At 36.9% G+C, this 17885-nt stretch overlaps 1 long non-coding RNA gene across 1 annotated transcript in view; it reads left to right on the top strand.

The window, feature by feature from the left end:
* Window positions 1-365: 365 nt before the first annotated feature.
* Window positions 366-17885, top strand: part of LOC310725037 — a 26713-nt gene continuing 9193 nt past the window's right edge. Inside the window, exon 1 of the long non-coding RNA XR_014533242.1 lies at window positions 366-914. This is a non-coding gene — a long non-coding RNA (uncharacterized lncRNA). The remainder of the gene's footprint in view (window positions 915-17885) is intronic.

The following is a 17885-nucleotide window of genomic DNA, read 5'->3' as shown; positions in this document are numbered from 1 at the left end:
AATACTTGTGACTTGGTATATTTCAGTACTATAATATGGTATTGTTTTGTGGAGGAGGAAATAAGTGTGATGCAGCCAAAAGATGTCTGGAATGTTAATCAGGTCAGTAACCTGGAAAAAGATCTAGCTCTTCTCGTCCTGTTATTTTAAGGTCCACACACACACTTGTTTTAATTCCACAGCCATGTTAACAGTTCACATGTCATTCTGATAAAGGAAGTGGGTGTTTGTCTGTTCCTTGGGCTGAATGACTCTACAGCTCTGTGCAGTTGATGTGAATTTGGTTTTCATGCCCTGCTTTTTTTCTGCTGCTGCTGCTGAGCATGTGGGAACAGGCATTCTGAAGAACTTCCTCACACGCCCCAATTCTTTTTCACACACCTCATTTCACCATCCTAAACGTCCCATGGAAAATCAGACTGCATTTTCAGCTTTTTCCCCCTCCATGTGGCCAAACCCAAAAGATCGTGGAAGAGTGCAGCTGCATGAGTTCCTCTAAACACTCATTGAGCTCCAGTGGAACTTCTGCTCAGAAACACGTTTTTATGCTTTTGTAAGCAGTAATCTTTCCAGGATGAGCTGTTTGGAGAGATCTCGAGGCGCTTGAATGGAATAAACTCGAAACTCTAAACTCCATTCACCCCAGCAGGAAGGTTTGAATGTGCGCGAGGCTGACGCTCGGGAGGAGTGGGCGTGGCCAGGCGCGCCGGACAGACTGAGCGCAGGCTCCACTCCATGAATGAGTGAAGTCCACGGCGAGGAGAAGGTGAAGTGAAGTGGAAGACACATTCAAACTCAGAAAGAAAGAGGAAGATAGCAGTGAGATCATTTATTCGAGCAGACACGTGTAAGTGACTATCCGCAGTTAGAACCTGGTCCCAGTCCGACAGATCAGTACTGCACTAGAATCATCGGTAAGTTACCATGGATTTGTACATTACACTCACACACTCCTGTCTCTGGACTCAGAGTCAAATAATCATAATCTAACACACTTCTGGATTTTTTTTTTACATTTTAATCTAAGGGTAAATGTTCTACTGTTATACAGGAATGTAGTTTTTGCAGGCAGGTTTGCACATGTGCCAGAGTTCTCAGGCTCTAATCCAAGTTCCTTTATTCAAAATCAATATTAATGCACATCTCCAACTTTGACCACTTAGCATTCTAAACTATGAGATGTGCAGAAGAAGAATAAAATCGGGTTCTGAGTGTATGATTAGAGCAGAATTGCAGAGTTTGGTCACTTCTCATTGGGCGCTGATCAGAAGAGGAACTGTGCGGTGAAGCAGGTCGAGTGAACAGAACTTCCTCTTCCTTCTATTTCAAAAAGATACAACTACAGAGGAAATGCAAATGATCTTCATCTCTCCATGAAATATTCATGACGCTATACGGAGCTCATTCGTATTTTTTTCTTTTTTTTTTTTGGTAATTTCATTTGACTTTTTTAAGAATTTGCACTGGTTTTATTTGAATTGGACCGGTTTATAGGTCACTCCCGCGCGCTCTTGCTTCTCTCTGAGCCGGGAAAAGAGCGCTTTTCTAGGCCCTGCCTGTGCTCGGTGCGGGGATCCGCTGCGTGGGTCTGCGGCACGTCACATACTCTTCTCATCTTTTCCCTGCGTCACAAAAAGGGGCGTGGTCCAGTGGTTGTGTCCCGAAAGCGTGCGTGCTTCTGTATCCGGGTAGAACACGAGCGCCTCATTGCATTGAAGGCAAACTTGACTTTTCACCACATCAGCGCCGTGACGACACCACCTACATGTGCAGAACATATCACCCAGCATGGGCTCTGGGCTGCTCCGTCTAACATCCGTTTAACTGTTTGTTCTTCATTTACTGATGAAAGCCGCTGCAGTCATTGGACTTCCTCGTCTCCATTCATGTGGTTTGAGTGGAGCTGCGCGTGCACTATATTCATAAATCTGAATTAGAGGCTAATTGTCCAGTTCCATCTCAACCTGGTACATAACACACACACACACACACACACACACACACACACACACACACACACACACACACACACACACACACACACACACACACACACACACACACACTTGTAAATGCACACATCCTTCATACTGAAAATGAGAACAGAATTAAGGCAAGCTAACAGAGAAATTGTCTCCAATCCATCATATATGATATTTGATATTGTATAATTATTGGCCTCTGAAAAGATTTCACAAATAGACATCCATTTATTTCGTGCTGCTCGCCTGGAAATTGAACAATACATAAGCAATAAATAAGCACCAATAACAAATGAGTGCAAATATGCATATAGAATGTGAGTGTATTAGGCTTTAAGTAGCCGCGTGTGAAATTGGTTGTGTGTCAGTTTGGTGAGACTGGTTTCCACTACATTCTGTTAGTGGCTGCATCAGAAGAGGAAACTGACATTTGTGTGTGTGTGTGTGTGTGTGTGTGTGTGTGTGGGGGGGGGGGGGGGGGGGGGGGGGGGGGTCTATTGTTCTCTTTTGTATGGTTTTGAAACTTCCAGGCTTTAGTGCAGTGCTCTGGCCAGCTGCTATGTGCTGAAAGATTCCTAATGAAGTTTATTAGCTACCACTTTTGATTCAACATTTTATACATCAAGTAAATAACACAAAACATTATCATTAAAAAGAATTTTTTAGTGAATAGAAAAACAAAAAGATGTCTTCAACGCTATAATAAAAAGTAAAGTAAAAGTAAATAATAGTAACTCAATTTTGTTTATTTGTTCAAGATTATAAAAAGTATTACAATTGATTGATATGCAAGAGTCACTGTAATTTAGGCTTTGGCGACACCTCTTGGACATTCACGGAACTGCAAGGGTAGCGTTTTAGTACTTCTTATGAAATATTGTGGTTTCTAATGAAACTGGTGATTTTGTAATCTAAACCTCAGAGATTAAAAATGAAATAAAACTAGTATAAACAAGATCAGATTGACCCGGAAATTTGAATAGAAAGGGAAAAGTGATGTTTGTAGGCTTATTGTATCTTACAAAATGCAATTCAAACTGATCTAGATAGATAGATAGATAGATAGATAGATAGATAGATAGATAGATAGATAGATAGATAGATAGATAGATAGATAGATAGATAGATAGATATGCACACATTTAAAAATTAGCATCTTAAAGCCTGAAATATATAAAGTTTTAAAGTACAATATGGATTAAAAGTTTCACGAGTGTGTGCTTTATTAACAGGGTCTGTGTATTTATAAGACATTTCAGAGGATCTCTTGGCATGCTAGAAATGTGACCACTATTTGTGCTGTATCAAATATTCGCTTCCTCCCAGGATATAAGCAGATGCGCACTTCGTTTGCTTTTAGTGCGACTAGTTTGTACTTAGTAAAAAAAATATAAAATTGTACTTAGTAAGACGTAGAGCACAATTAAACAACTCCGCGCACTCTGTGCTCATTAGCGGCGAAAGGCCACCAGATGGCGATGTTGCAACGGAAAACAACACTACATCGTGGAAACAAATGAGTGTAAACGAGTTTATATTTATCCTGGGCTTTAAAGGAACTGGTTCTTTTTGTACTTTGTCATTTTTATTACTATGGACAAATAATGTGCGCTTAACTTGAGTAGTCAACTATAGTAGTTTTTAGGGTGTATTTGTCTATATGTATGTCAGATTTGTACTATTAAAGTTGGATTAATAAGTTATTTTAGAGCAGAAAAACCAGTATTAAGGTGCTAAATTGCGGTGTAGTGAAGGGGTTGTGGGATTTATCATAAAAATGACATTTACATATAAGTGTGGTGAGGAGACTACCAGGTGCTTTGCCTTGAGGACAGTAAGCACACCTGATCTGATTACCAGACGACAGTAGAAAACACCTGATCAATCTTTTGCTAATTGGGTCACTCACTGAAAACTAGGAAGACCTACTGCTGAAGTCAAAATCAACTGACTTGTGAAATGTAGTGAATACAGTGGATTCAGCACTGGTGCTTTAAAAAAAAAAGCAACTTTTAATTTCTGATATAAAAAGCAGGAATCGGACACTCACGTGTCTTTACTCCCACTGCTATTCACCACTGTTCTTTCAGCTGTCGCACATCACCGGAAGTTGGCAGGTCTCATTAAATATACATGAGCTCCAGCTGCTTCGTCATTGTGATTCGCTGTTCGTGTGAATGTAGTTCAAGTCGAGGAACTCACCTTTTTTTACTCCGCTATTATTAGATTGGCAGATGTAATTCACATGCTGAGACTCAACGAAATAGTCTTTTTTATTATTATTATTATTATTATTATTATTATTATTATTATTATTATTATTATTATTATTATTATTTTTAGAAATCACGTTCACCTTGACGGAAATGACGTGTGCTCTACTATATGGCGGGTTTAAGATACTGGTTGCTGCATTGTCATTATAAATCTGTCCACAAGGGGGCAGCGCACATGATAAAATGGTACATTGGTACATACTAAGTGTCGCTCATCACAATATCAAAATATTTTTTATAAAATGTTTATTATAAAAAAAAAATGCGTTTAAAGGGTTGTGTGTTTGACTCTGCAGACTTTTACTTTATTAATGAGAAACGTTTTCAGATAGAGATAGTGATCGATCACTATATTCATCCAAAGGGAAATCGCTGAATTTCAGTAAGTAATAACAGTCTAAAAGTTTTTATTTGATACACGTTTTGTGTATTCTGATCAATTCGAATAATTAGCCTTATTAAATTTATTTCATTATATAATCATGATATATAATATATATAATGAGCTAGAATTAAAATCAAACAACACATTTATAAAAGTGTTAATAAAATAACAAAGGCAGATTTATTGAGCTCATGGATGCTGGCATTCTGCAACTTTCTCAGAATTTGACCAACATGGCGCATAACAATCAGCAGGGAGAAAAGGTTCAAATTTAGGCTTTGAGCTTAATTACATCCTAAATCTAAATTTTTCTTTGTAATTGAAACAAATAAAAAGACATTTGATTAGTCACAGACATGCATAAATCTGCCTTCAATGAGTCGAGTTCTGAATTTATGTCATCAAAATCTTGTTTTACCGTGTCCTGTCATTCTGTTCTCACTCATACAGACACAAAAGCTGTCTCATAAGCTCTTATAAACCTGCGTAATCATGGCATCCTGATAGCCTGCAGCGTATGAGCCCTGGACCTCCTGATCAATGTGCACTGAGAGGACGACACTTCACTGTGACCTGTATGTGGGAAAAGTGTAAGTCATTGTAGTAGTATTTAATGAATATTGATAGTCTTTAGAGGTGCTTTGTAGCATAGAGAGAGAGAGAGTGTGTGTGTGTGTGTGTGTGTGTGTGTGTGTGTGTGTGTGTGTGTGTGTGTGTGTGTGTGTGTGTGTGTGTGTGAAGCACTGAGTGGAACTCATGATGAACTCCTCTAGGGTTTCTCTCTCCCCAGAGGATGTGTGTAATGAGAGGATATTGATCAGTGTTTTTGTGTGTGTTGTTTCTCTAAGGAGACTGATCCAGTGAGAAAACACCTGCACTTCTTTCTCACAGGGTTTAGTAGAAAAAGGAGGAGTAATGTACCCTGCTGTGTGTGTGTGTGTGTGTGTGTGTGTGTGTGTGTGTGTGTGTGTGTGTGTTGACCTGAAATGTGAACTCAGTGTTGAGAGTAGTAACACGTTATATGTTTCCGAAGTTTCCATGCATTATCCATCATGTAGGTGTTTCCAGCCATTAAAACGATCAGAAGTCACGGTTGGACATGCAGCACCAGTCTGCTTCTCATTTCTGTACTTAATGGTGCAGATCAGATCTTTTTTATCGCACACATTCACTGCTATTATAGCATCCCAGTGTCTTCTATGTGCTTTAAAGCATCCAAAATGCGTGAAAACTGTGAAGGATGAATAAAAGCAAGTCGAACTTTTGGCAAAAATGTTCAGGGTTAAGAAAAAGCACTATTGAGGTTTCTCTATTTGTCCAATTTTAGTCTCATCCTTTTCCCCCTTTCATTTTTCAGCCATAATTCACATCCATATGTATGTAGTGAGTCAGTAGGACACAGGGTTCGATTGTAGATCTTTGCTATGAGTCTTTTAACAGCTGGTGAAAGAGAAGTGATAAGAAGATGGGGATGTGCAGGATCGCATTCAGATCACATTCAGTCTTTTCTTTCGGAACTGGAGACCCATTCATACAAATGCTGTCATGAATTGTCTGATAATGATCAGGATATCATTGCTTCATAATGGATGTTTTGTTGATCCACAAGCTGAAAACTGATTGAGCTATGTTCTCTCCTTAATCCGCAGTACAGTAGAGAGGACTGGGTTCTTTATAAGCCGCAGTCGTCAGTTGCCGATGCTCACAATTAAATTTCAGACTGCAGGAGACCTGTATATTAATCATCTCACTACTAAACCATTACACTTCATCAGTAATTATATTACTCATATAAATAACACATCATGGATCTTGCACGATGTTAACAGTGTTTTGCGGAGCAGATAATAACTGTAACAGTCTCATTTCTGACAAATGATTAGTGTAGTATCTGTTGCATGCTGTCCAGAATTGCTGAGATGCATAAAAACTATTAGTAACAGTCAGGGGAATGATGTGACTTTTAGCAGTAATCAGAATCTCATTAGGACACAGCAATGGCAGGATTATGACTAAATACAAACACATTAAAACATATGGTGTCAGGAAAGGTGATTTCTAATCTTATGCTCCGTCCTGCTTCTAAACACAGCTGTCATTTTATATAATGTGCATTTTAAAAAAAAAGGAAACAGCAAAAGTCACTGCAAATTAAATTTGGCCACTTTTTTAAGACATCTGTGCTGAGTGAAGGTCCAAACCTGCGGTGTGGCAGATAAAGTAAAGGCCCTGTAAAACTAATGAATCATACACATGGGAATAATATATAAAACCATTTTAATAACATCTTTAACATGTTTTTCAGCTTTGATGTCTAAGTTGATAATGCGGCGCTTTAGAGTTTCCACCAGTAGGGTTAGGGTTATTCTGCCTAGCTGTAAAAATGTGAAATAAGTCTGAATATTTCCTCAGCACTTCTCAGTTCAGGACCGAGCTGTAAACTGAGCATCTCCAAGCAGCTGTGAATCGACTGTAACAGGACTCTGACTAACAGACCCAGAGTGACTATCTGACATTCCCTCATTAACTATTGGACACAGTTGGTTTTGCAAATAACTTCAAATTCAGGCACATCAGCAGATTATCCGTATATACACCTGTAATATGAGCAAGACTGAAGAAGCTCACAAACCACAGGATTTACAAAGACTGAAATGTATGAGGTGATGAAGTAATATCATTCTTTAATTGCACATTTCTTGTGAAATATATGTAGTTTATATGTAGAACATGGTAAAGGAAAACAGTGAGTTTAAAGTCATGGTCTTAGCTAAAGGGTTTAATGTAGCTGAGGAAACCGAGAGAAAAGCAGGCTTTCAGTTCCGGATGTTTGAATGGTTTTGGAGGCATTGATTGGGCTAGGATAGGTACTGGGGGCGGAGCTTCATGGACAATTGGGATTCATTGAAACTTTAAACCAAGCTTACTGAGAGTTAAAAACTTAAACTTATCAAAATAAAAAGTCTAATCTTACCTAATGCACTTTTAATGACACCAAATGAACACTAAATAAGCAAATAATTAGATAGATGAGCTCTGAAGTGATTTATGGAGTCAGCTTAGCATCTAAAATAAAAAAATACAAAGAATAACAACAAAGTCCCACTTTATCCAGGTGCTTTAGTCTGGCTATAAATCCGTTTCTAAAAAAGACTGAATGAGTGTGAGGATACGTTTCTGTCAAAAGAGAAAGCCATCTTCACTGAAGCTCCTCTACTCCTTATTAATTCATCTCCTACAATCAATGTGCAATGGAATTTTATCTGCATTGTTTTAGATCTGATCTGTGATTTACACACTACTTGTTTCTCTGTCATCATTTTTGCACAATAAACTGAACACAGGAAAATGTGCTGATTGATGGCTTAGTGTTTAATACCGACTGATTTAAAATAAACAAACAAAAATATTGTATATATACAAAGAATATTGATTTTCCTGTCGGTTCCTTGAATGAAAACATCTGTACCCCCTGCTCAGTTGTAGAGAGTGGCTGTTTGAGTTACCATAATCTTCTGGATTGTTCTCCCCTGACCTTTCACAATAACGATGCTTTTCCACCCACTCGAGCACCATTCTGTAAAGAGTATAGAGACTGTTGTGAATGAAAAACCAGGCAATAGTCACCGAGATCTTATTTTCCCTGGTTATGCTGTTTGGTGTAATACAGATACAGTTCTTATTTCTATCTGCAGAAATGTAGGTGTTGCACTGCTGCCAGTACAAGACAGACAGCGTAGAGGCATACATGAGCAAGGGTCTAAGTGTTCCTAATATAGTGTCCAGTGTGGTTTTTCTTTTTTATTCAAATTTGTATTCTTTTTTGCTCACCTTAACACATGGTATGTCATATGATGTAAGATGCAGTATTTATGAAACTGAAAGTTTTGAAGATGGGATTCTGATAATTCACAGGGGTATAAGAGTGAAACTCGAGCACCATGAGTCATTTGGTCTACAGGCTTGCCTTCAAAATGCCAGCGGTGCTTGAAAGTATGAATTTATTCATTGTGTTTGTCTCCTATTTTTCTGATTTACTGGTAGCACCTTTCTGAGATATTATTCACCTAAAAACAAGACCGATGACTCTGTAGGCAAAATGTATGTCTGCTTTCGAGAATGAATCATCTAGTATGTAGAACTTTACCAAAAGATAGTTATAGCTGCTAAGAAACTCGCTCACTCTTTCCCTTTCACAGATAATTCACCTACTGGCAGGTTGTTGGGAGGTTGGCAGAAGCAAAAGTTCCTTTATATGAGGTGGTGTCAGAAAGTTAATGGTGTTATTCTGACCACGTGCATTCCCATGTCTGCGATTTCATCACGGACAGCAAGTTAGAACAAAGAGAAAACCTGAAATTCTGCATGAAACTGGGCAAATCTGGCACAGAGATGTTTGACGTGACGCACGATGTGTCTGCAACGAGTTTTTCGCGAGTCACCTACACTAATCTCCAGATTCGGCTCCTGTGGGCTTCACCCTCTTCCTGAAGATGAAGATGCAGCTCAAAGGTTGCCATTTTGACGCCGTTGTGGAGATCTGGTGCAAATACATGCTTTGAAAAGAAGACTTCCAGGACACATTCCAGAAGATCACTGGCGGCGTATTACTGTGCAAGGGAACTATACTGAAGGTGATCGTGTGGAAACGCAAATAAATAAAGTACTTTCTTGTACAAATCTGTACTTACAGTAAATGTGCACTGTAAGCAGTTTTAATGAGTTAGTAAGAACTTTATCTCTTTAGTATACCGTGAGGATGTCATGAAAGATTTACAAGAGCAGCAGTCGGAAAAAGACCAGAGCAACTCTAAATGTGTATGTGCGTGCAATTGTTGTGTGGGAGAAACTGAAGCGTTCCCATGGACCTCATGTGTCCACAAGCTATTAATTGAAAAGCAGTATTATGTCATATCTGGGCGGAGTTGGGTGGGTGGGGGGGGGGGGGGGGCAGTTGTGCTCTTTTATGACCTTTCTTCTAAAACAAACAAACCATTTTCCCCTCTTTTCCTCTAGAAAGCCCAAGGTGGGTTCCTAGTTGTCTGGGATGTTGTGTAGGAAGACTTTTGATTTACTTTAACTCGATTGTTCTCTTTTTCGAAGATGGTCACATGCCCACACACATTTTGGCCAAGGGTTAGTTTGTGTTCCTTTGGTGTTAGAGGTCTGCACAGGCCTCCCCTGCACTTCTGTGGGAACTTGGCCAGTCATCTGTGGAGTTATGAGAGGCATGTGGGGGAGAGGAAGCCGTGGTTTGGTGTGTCAGCGCCTTGTGTGTGTTCCATTCTGTTAACCTTCCACTTTAGCTTTTGACTCATCTGGATCCCTCTGGTCCTTTGAGATGGGTGTGTGTGAATGTGGGGGTGGAAACATGCTGTTTCTCTTTTCTTATAGGAGGTCGGTTCAGTGCTGTCATTATGGCTTTTAGAAGAATGAAGACCAGAATGGTAAGTCAGTACAAGATCAATACTATTTGACTGGAGACAAATGATCAGTAAAGAAATCTGTGTGACTCGGGGAATGAATCTGTGCACCGCTTTTGCTGCCGAAAGCATTTTGGAACCTTGTAGTTTGCAGTAGGACAATAATGGTGCTGTTGTGTATTGTAGGTAAGAGTATGAAGCGTATTAGCACTGCATTTCTTTATTAATTATATACACAGATTGATTTTCAGGATGACAGTCATACGACCCAAGATTTCACTATTTCATAATATTTTTGCAGTCAGTTTTCGCCTAGACATGTGAGAGTTGCCTTTTTGATTATGTAAATTTAGTACTAAATATTCTGCAGTTGCCTTTATGACAGTCCTGAGCGTGGATTACTGTCTGAGTGTTGCATGGTCTTTTTTATGTCTGGTTGGGTTTCCTCCCACCTCTCAAAAGCACACAGGTAGGTGGATTGGCAACACTAAAATTGCCTTGTAGGTATTATCGTGTGTGTGTGTGTGTGTGTGTGTGTGTGTGTGTGTGTGTGTGTGTGTGTGTGTGCGCGTGCATGCAGACTGCCCTGTGTTGGACTGGCACCCAATACAGGGTTTATTCCCACCCATTGCTCTTATAATAAGTTCCGGTTCCACTGAGACGACTTGCAAAGACTTTTTCTAGAAGTAATAAATAATATTAATCTCGCTCTTTGAATCATAGGTACTTGATTCTGAGTCTTTTACATTTACTTACATTATTTACATTACTAGTAATTAACGTGGAGTTTCGGAACTCGCGAAAAAAATGCATTGTTAACTGTTTCCTTCACAAAGGACAAATTGTCATATGGATGCTTTTTGCTGAGTCTGTGACGAAAAAGGAAGTCCGTCTGACCTTTTGGTTTTCCAAGTGAGAGTTTTGGATCTGTCCTGTACTCATTGTGGGAAAAAAAGGAGCAACCCGCCTCCAGTCTATCTTTAGTTCATGAGTTTTGTTGTTAAGGGAGGGCTGTGTGATTTCATGGAAACTCAAAATGGCCTTAATTCCACAAGCATACACACAAGCCTACTTGTATGAAAGATTGTGAGCAATAAAAAATCAGGACTGGGGGCAGGTTGTTAACTCGCTTACCTGGGGCAACTTATCCTCCATCACTAATTAGCATATATATATATATATATATCTTTCACGAGCGTAGGTTTGGTGAAAAGACTGGCTGCTTGCTTTCAATTCATAGTTTCAAATCTGTTTTAGCTCATAGCAAAGACAAAGTTTCAACTGTTGCTGTTTGTACAGACGTCAAAAAATGAAGGGCAGCAAATCCGAGGTTGTAGGGGAAACGAGGAATATTGTACTCAACACATTTTTTTGTGTGTATATTTCGTTGACTCGTTGATGTCATCATCAAGCATGACGTGGTTCAAATACCCCCTTTATGAAGGCGAATACCCCACATTGGTGCCGTTTACTGTAAACGAGGAAGGTTTGAGACATTTGTGCAAACCGCTGGCCCGGGAGCTTACGGTGCACTGAGCAAATCTGCGTGGGGTTGTGTGTGGGCTGCCATGACACAGATGACTCAGCACCCAGCAGCAAAAAAACTCCCTTAATAACTCTTTTAAACTGATCTAGAATGTAGTCTGAAGAATTCTTTAGCTATTTATTTCTTTATAAATAACACTCATAGCTGTGTGGGTACATCAGATTAGAAACTGTGTGTCATTTATAAATTGTTGTATTACTATCAGACTCAGAAGTTTAGTGGCAAAAGGTAAGAAATGCTACATACTTCTATATACAGTGTCCAGTCCATGCTGCAATCATCATGTATTATTTTCCTGATCTGCAACTGTTCCTTTTATTTCATTTATAAATAAATATTTTAGCCTCGTTTTGTCTGTTCATTTTTAGTTATGCTTCGGGCAGCTTCTTTATAATTCGACTTGTTTGCTGAACTAGAAATTATTTTCTCCACGTCATTTTTGGAGCGTATCAGACCACCGCGTACGCATCAAGTCATTTATGGATACTATAACTGACCACTAAATATTGCTTTTGGTAGCTTGGTTTTTTTTTATATCACAAATCAAATGCTGAAATGTTTGTCTACAGCATTGCATTGTTCAACATACAAAATAATTCAGTTCAATTATTGTCATATCTATAATTTAGGTTTTGTTAAAATGCATAAACTTTTTTAGAACTAATTTACAGAAATGGTGGCGATTCTGTTATGGTTTAATATTTATTATATTTGAATTAAAAATTGTTTTAAAAGTCTATAAAGTGTTAGCACTTCATACAGACACAGCAGTTCATGTGTCAGTTAAAAAAAAATATTAGCTTTTATTTTTTTGACTTTTAATAACAGCAAAGTGCTAAATACAACCATTAATAAATTATATCTTATGTAAATTCTATTTTAGAGATTATTTTGTGGCAAACAGGCTTCGTACAATTTATATTTACATCAAACTATTTGCACTTCTCGCCCCACTTACAGCATTTTCATAGAAACAGAAAGAATTTTGCTGCTGATTTTAGTTTGGTAAAAATTTCTGGTAAACATGAAATAAGGCACCGATTGTGAAATGTCACGTTAATGTCACAGGTAAAAGATCAGTATCGGTATCAGGTCTGGTGTAACATGACTAAGAAATAGCCTGTTTGATCATCTAAGTCAGGTTTCAGTCTTATTTATGATCATAGAGAACTAAACAAATTTCTTGTTTGTGAAGCGGAGAGTCATTTCGGCAAGTTTCTCTGTAATGTTGGTAAGAATCAGCAAATTTTCTTGAAGAAGTCACCAGGTTCAAATAAGGTTGCTGACGCAAAAGTCAGATACGCTGTGTGGGTGTGGGTGGTCAAGGCCCAAAACGGGGGTTGTGCTTTGAGTCAGCTCAACTGCACATGCTAAAAACAAAAGCTCAGTGTAAAGGAGTGATGAATAATATATGGAATTACTGAAACACTCCGGAGAAATTAGTCCACGTTTTTTTGCTTGTGACACACTGGTATTGATAATACCTGATTGTGGTGTTGTGCGTGGGGAAAAAGGAACGAGATCTTAGGTGTTGTGTCGATCAAACAAGTCGAGAGAATTCATTTCCATTTTAAGAAATCATTCTGACTAATATATTTGTACTGAGGGTTTTTTTTATAGTAACAAATATGAATAATTTTGATCTTTATGATTTTTATGATCTGCATGTAAATGTTTCTCTTCACTGCACAGAATATACACAGTTACTGGTTTTATCTCACAGTCAAAGATACCTGATTATTTCTACTTATTTGTTTTATTCGTTCTTTGTGTGAGAGGCTCAGCACAGATTTTTATCTCCTAAGAAAAAGAACTAATGAACTACTAGCTTTACCATAATACACTGTAACATACAGTCTGTAACAGAATATTATACTACAAATCTGTGTGGAGTTATTACACACACACACACACACACACACACACACACACACACACACACACACACACACACACACACACACACACACACACACAACGTGTTTTTAATAATACTATATAGTAATATATAATGTGTGTGTGTCTGTGAGACTGGAGATCGAATCATCATCAGATTTGTTTGCTTTTATTTAAATCAGTGGTCTTTTATTAAAAATTCCTGCACAAATATATAATTAAATATACTTCTCTTTAATCCTGCCGTCGTAATTCGTTGTGCATCGTCACGTATAAAAGCAGCATCTAACAATCTGTTTCTGGCTCTGAAAAACCTGATGCTTTATATTTGACCACATCTGACTAAACTCAAGAGGTTTGTAAGAGAATACGAAACTCCTACATTATTGTGGCACATTTTAAAGTGCAAACATATTACACTGTACTTGTGTGTGTGTGTGTGTGTGTGTGTGTGTGTGTGTGTGTGTGTGTGTGTGTGTGTGTGTGTGTGTGTGTGTGTGTGTGTGTGTGTTTAGGTTTTTGTGTTTTGTGTTTTCCATCACTGAAGCTACTCCGATTGTCTGTTTTTCTTTATCCTTTCCATTTTCTGATGATGTGCAATGTATTTTTGTTGTTGTTGTTGTTATAAAAACAGCAGTATTTTGAGCCAAAAGAAGAACATCAGCATGGTGTTTGCTTTCAGTGTGCTGCCATTAATCCTTCTATTCGCATATTTGATCATTAATACTGATGATAAACTCACATAGATTGTTTTTGTTCTTTACTTGCCTATTGGATCTATTAAGGTCTGAGAGCAACTTAAATGAATAATAAAATCATCTTCCTCACACAAGCACTTTACATTATATGTTCAGTAACCTGGTTAATACTGGAATACAATACTGCTGTCAACTAAAGAATGAAATATCCTAGTTTTATTGAAGTTGCCATATCGTGAAATACTGATTTATTTTTTCATTACATTACATGAAATATTTTAGACTTCTCAGAAATGTCCACAGGAAGTTCTTGCAGGATTTTCAGAAAGCTGTTTCACTGCTGTGCTGTTTTGCTGCACGTGTTCCTGATAGGGCTTGTGATACCGCGGTGTACCAGAGGGGGGCGGTGTTTCTAAACTAATGAGTCCTGTGTATTTGTTCGGTCTGACTCGGAGTTTCACATGAAGTCACGCAATGTTTAAAATCGAAGAGCGATTCATTTTATTATCTTATTTTTATAAACCATAACGACCTTATTAACAGCTCGTGCTATAACACTGTGTACAGGATCAGCATCTGGCATTAAAACAGATCACACGAGCACTTTGTTATTATTATACACTACAAGTGTGCTGCAGATACGTGTAATAATCAAAGTGTATTCTATCTATCTATCTATCTATCTATCTATCTATCTATCTATCTATCTATCTATCTATCTATCTATCTATCTATCTATCTATCTATCTATCTATCTATCTATCTATCTATCTATGTAGAAAGTGATGCAAGCAGAATTTATAAATAGCTACAAAAGAATTAACTTTTGCAAAAAATGAAGTTTCTTTTTCTCACTATTCAGTTTACAGATCAAGTGTTGGATAAAATATAGGAAATGTGAAAATTACATTTATAACCATATAATTTTTTTTTTGCAACAATTTAGAATTTATTTCAATTACAAATGTAATTGAATTTATAGTATTCTGACTATTGATACTGATATTTATTTCTGCCACACACCATGTTAGTAGCCAACATTACATGGATAAATGTTATGAAATAGCCTGTAAATAGGTTAATTTATGAGGTTTGTACTCTTTACTTCTTAACATCTGTATAAATTATAAAATGTATATGATGAGAGTAATTATCCACACCACAGTACCACTATAAATAATATTACACCAACACATTAGTCTCATATCCAATCTATTTTACTGTGATTATTAAAATCTATATTTGTACTATTCATTTGTATTACATGTTTAAGAAACATAACTAAGTGTATATCAGTTTATATAAAAATGTATAAGTGAATTAGACAGTGGAGTAAAACCCATGCTGCTCCTCCATGTGAGGGAAAAACACCACATTTGTATTGAACAAACTGGATTTTTATCAAACTGACTTACAACTTAATAAAAAATAAATCTGTCTGTAACTGAAACAGTCTAAATTCAGGGTTTATTCAATTTCATTATTTCCATTGTCACCATGTTAAAAAAACTCTGACCACCTGTTCATTTCAACAAGCTTCATTTTGATGCTAATGTTTACTGATCTGCAGGTTTTTAAAGAATGAATTGAAGCTGCAAAATCGTTTATTTCTGAAATAGACCCACAATCCTGAAGATAACGCTTTTAGTCAGCTACAGGAGCTGAAAAAGGAAAGAGCAGAGTTTTAAAGATTATTTCTCTTCCCCACACACAGATTATTTATCGGTGTTATTTGATTCAGTAGGTTTTTTTATCGAGTCGGCGGTTATCTCTTTTGCTTGTATATTTATTCCCAGCCTTTAAATCACTAATAAATATTTTATTTTACAGCTTATTTTCATCCATAATTACTAAAGTAAAACATAATAACAAACACAAACACACACACACACACACACACACACACACACACAAGCCTGAGGACTGACCTGTAAAAGCTGCTACAAAAAATACAGTTTAATGTGTTCCTACATATAGACATTAAGCTGTACATCATATTATATCATAATGTGATATTATTTCTACTATTTTTATTTTTATTTTTTTCATTTTTAGGAGACAAATTAAGACTTTAAATTATTTGTCCACAGGGATTTACTTTAATGTGATAGTTTGCTTCTTTATTAGTACACAATATTATAAGGTTATTAGTCTGCTGTATTCATTAATGCAAATCAGTTTGTTTATTAATTTGGGAATTAAAGTGTATAGTGTGTGTGTGTGTGTGTGTGTGTGTGTGTGTGTGTGTGTGTGTGTGTGTGTGTTTAGTATAGAATTTTAAAAAATGTGAAGGAACATATCTGCTTGTTCTGCGAGTGTTTATTAAACTTGTATTTAGAATTAGACCTGACACAAAGTCTGAGCATTGCCTCAAATAAATACTAAAAACAAATGCTTGCCTGATGTTAATGTTTAGTCTTTTGGATTTTTAATGAATATTGATTGTTTATTTGTGGCACACAAGATTGAATATTGTATATCTTAGTGAACCTCCGCCTGGTTTGAGTTCATGACTTTCTTTATATTATAAGATATTAAAATACATATAAAGATATATATATATATATATATATATATATATATAATTCAGAAGCATTATATGTGTTTTATCTCTCTTTCTTTCGGTCAGTATTTTCACTAATAGTTTTACACTCTCAGTGGTGATTACTGCCTTCCTAATGAGTGAATATAATTTGGTGGAAATGATTAGTTCTGTGTTTTAAAGGCTCAATTATATCAGACTTCATTAAGGAGTCGTGTTTAACAATTCAACTATTTATGTTACTTGATATTGGAATGAATTTGTTGTTTGACTGCTGCGTGGTGTTTGTATGCACTCATACAGTCATACTGTAGAATAGGAGCTTGTTTTTGTTTGGTTGTTATTTGTACATATAATCAGAAGAGTGACTGTGAGAACATTCAGTACCTAATGGTGCAGTGAAGTGGTTTATAGAGGCACTGGTTTATTAAGTGTATATAGTGTATCTACAGTAGAGCCGTCATATTTTGAACTTCACTATAACACCTAATTAGAAGAGAGAAAAAAGATGCATGATGATGTTTATAAATATATGGACCTCAAATATACAAAATATATGGAACAAAACCAGCTGAAGCCATGTTCTAGTGAAATATTTTAGGTTTGAACAGGTTTAGGTTTAGGGTTAGGCATTCATTTTATGACTATTTGAAATCTGTAAGATAAATGTGTTGGTATTTGCAGTTTGTATTTTGGGAATTTAAGAATTAAGAACAGGAAATTCTAAATTGCCGTCTTTTCTTGTCTTGCGATCTTTGGTGACGGTATGAGTAACAAGCATGTGAAGGGAAGCAGATCTACTATTAAATAGAAAATAGTGCCCTAGTGAATAACTCCATGTGAACAGGAAGATGATGGTGAATCAAACACTTAATCATATTGTGTCAGAGTTGATCTCATTCTCGGTTGAGTTCTCGACATTTATTTACTACAGTCTTTTACACACTAATACACTGAAGGCAAACTAGAAACACTATATTCCTGCTGTATTATTAATATACAACTCTTTCAAAATAATCCCTGTCCCTGACACTTTCTGTTTGATTTGTAATAGCAGTAACAGTAATATCAGGTCTGGTTAATTTTCAGACCACTAGAGTAGCTGAGGAAGAGTGAAACTCGAGTGGACTTCCATAG

The sequence above is a fragment of the Silurus aristotelis genome (genome assembly GCF_946808225.1).
Source record: "Silurus aristotelis genome assembly, chromosome: 4".
Lineage (NCBI taxonomy): Eukaryota > Metazoa > Chordata > Actinopteri > Siluriformes > Siluridae > Silurus > Silurus aristotelis.
This window is presented reverse-complemented; position numbering and strand designations above follow the sequence as displayed.